We start from the raw sequence: 10,160 nt of genomic DNA on the forward strand, positions 1-10,160 counted from the left end.
CCTGCTCCATTCTGGAGTTTAGGCAAACAGGACCACCCCTCTCTGCACTTATCTCAGGTTTGACAGCCATTCTGATGCTTCAGTAGAGTTCACTTGCTCTGAATAGTGATTACATACTGCGGTGGTTTGAAGGAGAATGGCCTCCATAGGCTCATATGTTTGAATGCTTGGTCCTCAGTTAGTGGACCTGTTTGGAAATGATTAGGAGGTGTGGCCTTGTTGGAGGAGGTGTGTCACTGGGGTAGGCTTTAAGGTTTCAGAAGCCATGCTCCTCCCAGTTTGGCCCCTCTCTACCTGTAACTTTTGGATCAGATGAGCCCTCAGCTCCTTCTCCAGCACCAGGCCTGCCTGCTTGTCACCTTGCTCCCCACGATGACAATGGACTAGCCCTGTAGAACTGCAAGCAAGATCCCAATTAAATGCCTTCTTTTATAAGAATTTCTGTGGCCTTATTGTCTCTTTGTAGCAATAGAACAGTAATTAAGACACGTACAATATTGTCATGTAATTTTCGGATCTTTCGAAGCTTTCAGCGCTCCTGGCTCTCCACGAACTTGCTATCACAGTGAGAACTGAAGGGAGGAGCGATGTGCAGACACCTCGGATTTGGAGCGCTGGCCATGAACTTTCTATGTGCCTTCAGAACATGGAAATGCCAAGGAGAAGGAGGAAAAGGCCCGTCAATCCACCACCCAGAGAGGAACAAACCCCACCAGAGCAAATGTACCTTACATACTAGCTTGGATTTTTCTAGAACAAAGATATTGTACCCTTATTGCTTCCTTTATTAGTGAGTGGTGCTTAATTAACTGGTAAGTCAAAATGAATTCACTCCCTCTCTTCTCTGTGTTTATTTGTTTTGCTTCTGTTTTTTTTGTTTTGTTTTGTTGGTGTTTTGTTTTGTTTTGTTTTGTTTTGTTTTGTTTTGTTTTGTTTTTGAGATAGGATCTCTCTATGCAGTCCTGGCTGTCCTGTAGACCAGGTTAGCCTTGAACTCACAGAGATCTGCCTGCCTCTGTCTCCCAGGTGTTTGGATTAAAGGCTTCAGCCACTATGCCCAATTTCTCATTTCTTAAAGTGACTAAATGTCTCATCTGGAGGACTCATCTTTTATGATATGTACAAAGGACAGAGCAGAATCCACACATGAAAGGAAAAAAAAGTGTTGTTTGTCCTTTAGGGCCTGCATTTCTTCACTTAGAATATTTTTCCAACTCCATTCATCTATTTCCCTGAAAATTTCATAATTTCATTTTTCTTTACAGCTGAGTAGTAGTCCATTAGGCATATATATAATCTTTATCATTCACTCATCAATTGTTGAGTATCTAAACTGTCTCTATTTCCTAGCTATCCTGAATAGGTCATCAATAAACATAAAAGTGCAGGTATCCCTGTCATGGAGTATAAAATCCTTTGGGTGTGTGCCCAGGAGTGATACAGCTAGGTTATATGATAGTTTAATTTTTAGTTCTTTGAGAAACCTCTATATTTATTTCCAAATTGGCTGCACCAGTTTACACTCCTACCAACAACGTACAAGATTCCTCTTTCCCCACATCTGTGCCAGCCTTGTTGTTACTGGTTTTCTAGTCTATCTTATTTTATTTCATGTGTATGGATGTTTTTCCCGCATGTACGTATGTGCCCCATATGCTAGTGCCTAAGGAGGCCAGAAGAAGATGTCAGATCCCCGGGAACTGGATTTACAGAGGTTTGTGAGACACCACGTGCTGCTGGGAATTGAACCTGGGTCCTCTGGAAGAACAGCCAGTGCTATTAACCACTGAGCCATCTCTCCAGCACCATATTATTAACATTCTTGATGATAACCATTCTGGCAGGGATAAGATGGGTTCTTGGGGTAATTTTGATCTGTGTTTCTCTAAGAGCTAAGGATGTTGAACACTTTGAAGAGCTTCCTGGCCATTTGTCTTCTTCTTTTGGGAACTTTTGGTTTAGCTTCATTGCCCAATTTTTAATTGGTTTGTTTTCTTGGTATTCAGTTTTGTTTTGTTTTTAGTTCTTTGTATATTCTAGACATTGAACCTCTGTCTGATGTACAACTGTCAAAGATTCACTCTATTCACAGTTTCTTTTGCTGCATAGAAAGTTTTGAATTTCATGAAAACCATTTGTCGATTGTTGATCTTACAGCCCATAGTAGTGACTTAATCATCCCACAAGTACTTTCTTAGTCACTCTTTCTGTCTCTCATTTATATGTGTATGTCTATGCAAACGCACACACTCCGCTGAGTCCATTTTCACTGTTTATATGTATTTGACTCTGCATTGGGGGGCTCACCCTTGGGAAAGGCAAATTCTGCTTTCCCCAGGAGTCAACAATTGCCAGTGTCCTTTACCTAGGAATAAGACCCCATGAAATTTTACCCCTTCCATATTGCATGTCCACTGATGTTACAATTCTTCTGGTCTTGTTTATGTGGCCATTTCTAGGAAAGACTGCTTCACAGCAGACTTCCTCGTGTACTGGCTCTTACAAGCTTTCTGCCCCCACTTCCTCAATGTTCCCTGAGCCACAGATGCACAAGCCGTGACATAGATGTGTCTGTCTGGTGTATCAGAATGACTCCATGAGATAATGATTCATGTAGGAAACAGATGCATCCAGTTTCGATATTTGTCACATAAGCTCTTTCACATTAGCATTTGAGTCCTCTGTGACTTAATTTAAAAGGTTTAAACTCTCTGTTCCCAATGACCCAATCCCTCAGGCTCCTCTCTAGCAGTGGAACAGGACCCAAGTTTCCCAGCCCCCTATCCTGTGAATCCCATAGACCATCCCCTCCTGGCCTCTCTCCCCAAACTCATGGCTGTGTCCCAGCCCCATCTCTGGTGGACACCCCCTGCTCAACCACAGGCATGCTTTTCAGAAGACCAGGTAGGCTGCCCACAGACCTTCCCCCACTCTCTCAGTTCCCCCAGAATCAATCCCTCAGACTCCTCCCTAGTGCTTCAACACAACACCAGCTACAGCCTCCCTTCCCCCTGTTCATGTCTCCTGTGGATCCCATCAACCATCCCCTCCTGACCTCCACCACCCTACTCATTCATCTCCTGTGGATCCCATCAACCATCCCCTCCTGACCTCCACCACCCTACTCATTCATCTCCTGTGGATCCCATCAACCAGCCCCTCCTGACCACCACCACCCTACTCATTCATCTCCTGTGGATCCCATCAACCATCCCCTCCTGACCACCACCACCCTACTCATTCATCCCTGTGGATCCCATCAACCATCCCCTCCTGACCACCACCACCCTACTCATTCATCTCCTGAGGATCCCATCAACCATCCCCTCCTGACCACCACCACCCTACTCATTCATCCCTGCATCCTAGACTCTAACACCAGCAGGTATTCCCTGTAAACACACCAGTCCAGCAGATGAGTAAAACAGGCAACACACAGCCATCACAATCTCAGAAAATCGAGAGAGGAAACAGAATCCAAGGAACAAAAATACCTACCCAACAAAGAAAAACCCAGAAATAAGAACCTAGATTTGTAATCACCCCAAATCCAGATGCCTAGATGCTAGCATAAGAACAGCCAGGACAATACCTCTCCACTAGAGCCCAGCTATCCTACTTCAGCAGGCCCTGAATAGTCCAACATAGCAGAAGCACAAGAAAAATACCCTAAAACCAACTGTATGGAGATGCTAGAGGTCCTTAAAGAGGAAGTAAATAAATCCCTTAAAGAAAGCCAAGAAAAAAACAGTTAAAGGAAACAAATAAAACCGTTCAAGATCTGAAAATAAAAATAGAAGCAACAAAGAAAACACAAACTGAGGGAATTCTGAAAACGAAAAATTTAAGAATTAGAACAGGATCTACAGAGGCAAGCTTCACCAACAGAATATACGAGATGGGGGAGAGAATCTCAGGCATTGAAGATATGATAGAAGAAACAGATATTTCAGTCAAAGAAAGTGTGAAATCTAAAAAATTTCTGACACAAAACATCCAGGAAATCTGGGAAACTAGGAAGAGACCAAACCTAAGAATAATAAGAATAGGAGAAGGAAAAGAAACCCAGCTCAAAGGCCCAGAAAATATTTTTAATAAAATCACAGAAGAAAATTTTCCTAACCTAAAAGAGGAGATACCTATAAAGATACAAGAAGCTTACAGAACAAATAGATTGGACCAGAAAATAAAGTCTCCTCACCACATAATAATCAAAACACTAAACACACAGAACAAAGAAAGAATATTAAAAGCTGCAAGAAAAAAGAGTAAGGAACACATAAAGGCAAACCTATTAGAATTACACTGACTTCTCAATGGAAACTCTAAAAGCCGGAAGGTCCGGAAAGATGTGTCACAGATTCAAAGAAACCACAGCTGCCAGCCCAGACTACTATACTCAGCAAAACTTTTAATCACCATAGATGGAGAAAAAAACTAAAATATTCCATGACAATCACTGGTCATTGATATCTCCCAATATCAGTGGTTTCAACTCCCCAATAAAAAGACATATACTAACAGAATGAATTCAAAAACAGAATCTATCCTTCTGCTGCATCCAAAAGACACACCTCCACATCAAAAAAAATAGATGGATATTACCTCGGAGTAGAAACTGGAAAAAGATATTCCAAGCAAGTAGACCTAAGATACAAGCTGGTGTAGCCATTTTAATATCTAACGAAACAGACTTCAAACCAAAACTAATCTAAAGAGATGGGAAAGGATCCTACATACTCATCAAAGGAAAAATTCACCAAGATGACATTTCAGTTCTTAATATCTATGCCCCAAACACAAGGGCACCCACTTTTGTAAAAGAAATACTACAGCTTAAATCACATATTGACCCTCCCACACTGATAGTGGGAGACTTCAATACCCCATTCTCACCAACAGACAAGTCATCTAGACAAAAACTAAGCAAAGAAATACAGGCGTTAACATACATTGCAAACCAAATGGAACTAACAGATATTTACAGAACATTTTACCCAAACACAAAAGAACATACCTTCTTCTCAGCACCTCATGGATCTTTCTCCAAGATAAACCACATACTGAGGCACAAAGCAAGTCTCAGCAGACGCTAGAAAATTGAAATAGCTCCCTGAATCCTATCAGATCACCATGGATTAAAGCTGGATATTAACAACAACAGAAACAGCATAAAGCTTACAAACTCATTGAAACTGAACAACTCTCTACTGAATGAAAAATGGAAATATGGAAATTAAAGACTTTCTAGAATTCAATGAAAATGAATACACAGCAAACTCAAACTTATAGGACACAATGAAAACAGTGCTAAGAGGAAAGTTCATAGCACTAAGTGCCCACATTAAAAAAATTAAACTGATCTCATACTAGCAACTTAACAGCACACCTGAAAGCTCTAGAACAAAAAGAAGCAGATACACCCTTGGAAGAGTAGATGGCAGGAAATAATCAAACTGGGGGCTGAAATCAATAAAATAGAAACAAAGAGAGCAATACAAAGAATCGATGAATGAAGCGTTGGTTCTTTGAGAAAATCAACAGGATAGACAAACCCTTATCCAAACTAACTAAAAGACTCAAAACTAGGGGCTAGAGAGATGGCTCAGAGGTTAAGAGCACTGGCTGCTCTTCAAGAGGTCCTGAATTCAATTCCCAGCATCCACATGGTGACTCACAACCATCTATATTGAGATCTGGTGCCCTCTTCTGGCAGGCGGGCATACATACAGACAGAACACTATACAAAATAAACAAATAAATAGATATATTTGGGGAAAAAAAGACTCAAAACTAACTAAGAGACACAAAGATTATCCAAATTAACGAAATCAGAAATGAAAAGGGGTGCATAACAACAGACACTAAGGAAATCCAGAGAATCATAAAGATGTAATTTAAAAACTTGTATTCCACTCAAATTGGAAAATCTAAAAGAAATGGACAATTTCCTTGATAGATACCACTGACCAAAGTTAAATCAAGATCAGATAAATAAATAGACTTATAACCCCCTAATGAAATAGAAGCAGCTATTAAAAGTCTCCCAATCAAAAAAAATCCCAGGGCCAGATGGTTGTAGTGAAGAATTCTACCAGACTTTCAAAGAAGAGTTAATGCCAATACTCCTTAAATTATTCCAATAAATAGAAACAGAAGGAACATTGCCCAACTCATTTCATGAGGCCACAGTTACCCTGATATCCAAACCACATAAAGACTCAACAAAGAAAGAGAATTGCAAACCAAATTCTCTTATGAACATTGATACAAAAAAACTTAATAAAGTACTTGCAAACCAAATCCAAGGACACATCAAAAGATCATTTACCATGATCAAGTAGGCTTCATCCATATTGTGTTCTTGACTATTTCATCCCCAGGTATGACACTCCTACTTTGTCATATGTAAATATTATGTCAAATTCAGAGAACAAAAGCAAACTCAGATCTGGATCATGATGGCAAATAGATTTTACACAATCCAGAGATTTCCTCCTCAGCGGTTTTACCAACCATTTCTCTCTTCTGATTTCTGATTTCCTAGCTACTCAGCCTCGCCTGTACCTAGGAATAGCCTTCCTCATGCCAGAGGACATGAGACAAAATTTGCCACATACACAAAACATAATACTTGGCCAACAGGGGGAACTGTGAAGATCTCCAATGGAAAAAAAACTTCTATATTAAATATTCAAGATTGATTAAACATACTTTGGCAACTCTAGAGAGTTGAAATGTTGCCAATACAGAGCCAAATTATCTTGGGTGTCATAGACCCTTAAAATAGGCAGTTAACTACCTTTGTATGTGACATATGATATAAACCTCATGAGCTGAAAGAGTCCAGCAGCTTCCCTCAGACACTGAGCTCCTATGTACCAGTCAAAAATCTAAAATTCCTTTTTAGGAGGTACTCCAACAAAGCAGATAAGTGGCAATTGATCAGAGTACTCGGAGACGCCCCCTCTTCTGGGTCATTTTTTTTTTTCAAGACATGCTCTGTCTTATACTGGATCTGTGCAGAGAGCCTGCTTGCTTCCTTGGTACACCACTTCAGCTGAGCCTGACACAGCCACAGCAGTAACAGTACACTTGTAGAGCCAGACTTAGTCAGTACTACATCAAAACTGTACTGGATTCTTCGTGTCAAATACCCAAGATGTTCACTGACCTTGTAAATGGAGTGATATCCTCCTTTAAAGATGAGGGGGGAAAAAACCAAGGTTAAATAGCTCACCGGATGTATCAAGCCTTGAGAAGAGTTTGCACAGTGATTTGAGCCAGTGTCTGAGATCAAAGTCTATGCTTTGATGCCAGAGCGTCATCTGGTGATAAGGCAGACCAAGAACTTTCTCACAAAGCGGATGAAATGCACAGGAGGGACTCAGCACTAGAAAGTGTCGACTTGGTTTCTCTACTTATAAAGAGGAAGTTGCTTGTGAAGCCAGAAGGCATGAGTTTGGAGACTATAAAAATACCCATCTCAGGGTGCTTGTGGACGCTGGAAGACAGTTTGCAGGAATGGGTTTTCTCCCATCATGGGGTCCCAGGGGTCAGACTCAGACTCCTGAATCCTGGGTCTCCCTGACCGTGAGTCAAGCTGGGAGCAGCACCCAGAATTAGAGAAATGTCTCAAGATGCCCTCTGCCAACCCAAAGGCATTCAAGGTGCTGGCCACCAGGGTCACCCTGAAGGAGAAGCAAGCTGAGACTCGGTGCCTCAGGCACAGGCACAAGCAGGAGGAGCAGGAGCTCGCCCAGGTGACCCCCAGCCCTACTTGACCCGCTCAGCCTTATGCCCTACCAGCAGCAGGAGTGCTACTGCCAGAGGCAAGACTGGAGAGACCGGCACCTCCCACCAACCCCAAGGAGACTTCACCAGTCAGTCAGAGCACGGCTGTTCTTACTGCTAACCTGAGCCCAGGGCCCGGCGGGGCCTCCCGGAATCCCTGTCCTCCCACCACTGCCCGGCTCCCCATAGCTCCAGGAGCCTTGCTGAGACTCTAGTCTCTGTCTAGACTGAGGCAGAGATGGCATGGCAGACAACCACCTAATAATGGAAGGTCTCTGAATCTACAGGAAGAGTCCCTGTACACCCCACAGGTCTGACTCCGTAATCTGTGTGCTGGGGCATGACTGCAGTTTTCTTCTTTCCTTTTCTGTGAGGTTTCATGTAGCCCAGGCTAGCCTTCAACTCAGTGGGGCTGAAGATGACCTCAAACACCTAATCCCTCTGTCTTGCTGCAGGACACAGAAATATGAAGTAGGAATTCAGCTGACTACGGCAAAAGCTAATGCCTGGAAGAAGCCAAGGGTCTTTCCAGAGGATAAAGCCAAGGCTCAAGGAGTCTTGGTGATACTGGCTTTTGAATATTAGTCGTTTCCTGCTATGAGTTTCTCATGTGCTATTGTAGCTTTTCCATTCCAAGACCAGTGTATTTGATCATTCACTGGGCACTATTTCCCCTATACAACTGAGGTATTTGGATACTTGCCCCAACTGTGACACAGGCAAGACTTCCTTTTTCCAGGCTTTTGTTTCCCATTATTAGCATTAGACGCAGATATCTGCCTTATGTAATTATCTCCATTAGCAAGTATCCAGGGCCAGGGCCTTCTCCAGACAAAAGCACTTTATCTGAGATACCTCTCAACATCCAAGGACAAAATGCAGATAGACAAGCATTCCAGACCACCTGTTAGTCTCCTGAATTAAGGTAAATATCCATATGGAGACAATGGCCAAGATCAGGTGGATGTTAGGTACAAACCTTCTCATCTTGGGCAAATTAAGCTTAACCCTTCCTTTCATAGCCCAAGTTGTATCTCTAGACTTCCCCTTTAACAATTAACTCAGAACAAAACGGCTTACACATTGTACCAGGTGCATCAAGCTATGACGCAGGCTTCCTAGCTACCTAGCAGACTTGCCCTGCCCGACCAGAAAGAGGTGGAGCCAGAGAATTGCAGATGGTATGTGTATTTAAACTGGACTAGGGAGAGAGGAACGGGATGAATGAAAATGGAAGGAATATAGATAGAACAATGAGAGGACAGGAGAGGAAGGGACAGAGAGGAGCTAAGTGTGAGAACAGAATTGAAGCCATATAGAGTGATTTTGACTAAGAAGAGTAAAGTGAATGGCGAAAGAGCTTTCAAGACTCATTCAAGTATCCCACAGATTGATTTCTTTGCCACTGGTAGCTTCTTTTCTGGAACCCTGGGAAAAGTTTATTAAGGGGCTGGACCCCAAAAAGGCTTTGATACTATCTCAACCTCTGGGGTGATGAGATTACAAAGGCATACCACCACACCCATTTGTGGGTTTTGTTTGTTTAGTTTTGATGTTTTTTGTTTTCTTTCTGGCCTGAAATTCCCAGTAAGCCTCCTGCCTCCACCTGACAGGGACTGGGCTGCCTGACCACTGTTGTGAGGTTGTGGCCTTCTTTTTCCCTTGTGAGATTTTTCTCTTTTAACATTCACCTTGTTTTGTGTTTTTGGGTTGCTTTTTGCTTTTTGTCTTAGGGTTTCTATTGCTATGAAGAGACACCATGACCATGGCAACTCTTATAAAGGAAAACATTTCATTGTGGTGGCTTACATTTCAGAGGTTTAGTCCATTATCATCATGGTGAGAAGAATGGCAGCGTGCAGGCAGACATGGTGCTGGAGAAGAAGCTGAGAGTTCTACATCTTGACCTGCAGGCAGCAGAAGGAGTCAGTAACACTGGGCGTAGCTTGAACATATGAGACCTCAAAGCCCACCCCCCACAGTGACACACTTCCTCCAATCAGACCATACCTCCTAATAGTGCCACTCCCTATGGGCATCTTTTATTTTTTCAAACCACCACAGTTTTGTTGTGTTTTGTTTTTCCTTTGAGGCTCTTTCCCCGTACCACCTAGCTCTGGTGTTAGTGGTTTTTGCTCTCTATTAATGCTTTCCAAATTGCTTATTAGTGACATGTTGTTATTTATTTCTATCAACAGCAGATTGATAATAAAATTATTAATAAAAATGTTTTAATTGAAAAGCCTATGTGGTCTTTGAGTTGGACAGTGAGTAGCTGGAAATAATTTTTCACTGAGAGCTGTGGTAAATTAAATGAGGACAGCAGAAAGTGAGAGCCAACAAGGTCCTTTTGTAAAGAATGACAG

This window comes from Peromyscus eremicus, chromosome 4, assembly GCF_949786415.1.
Source record: "Peromyscus eremicus chromosome 4, PerEre_H2_v1, whole genome shotgun sequence".
In the NCBI taxonomy this organism is placed as follows: Eukaryota; Metazoa; Chordata; class Mammalia; order Rodentia; family Cricetidae; genus Peromyscus; species Peromyscus eremicus.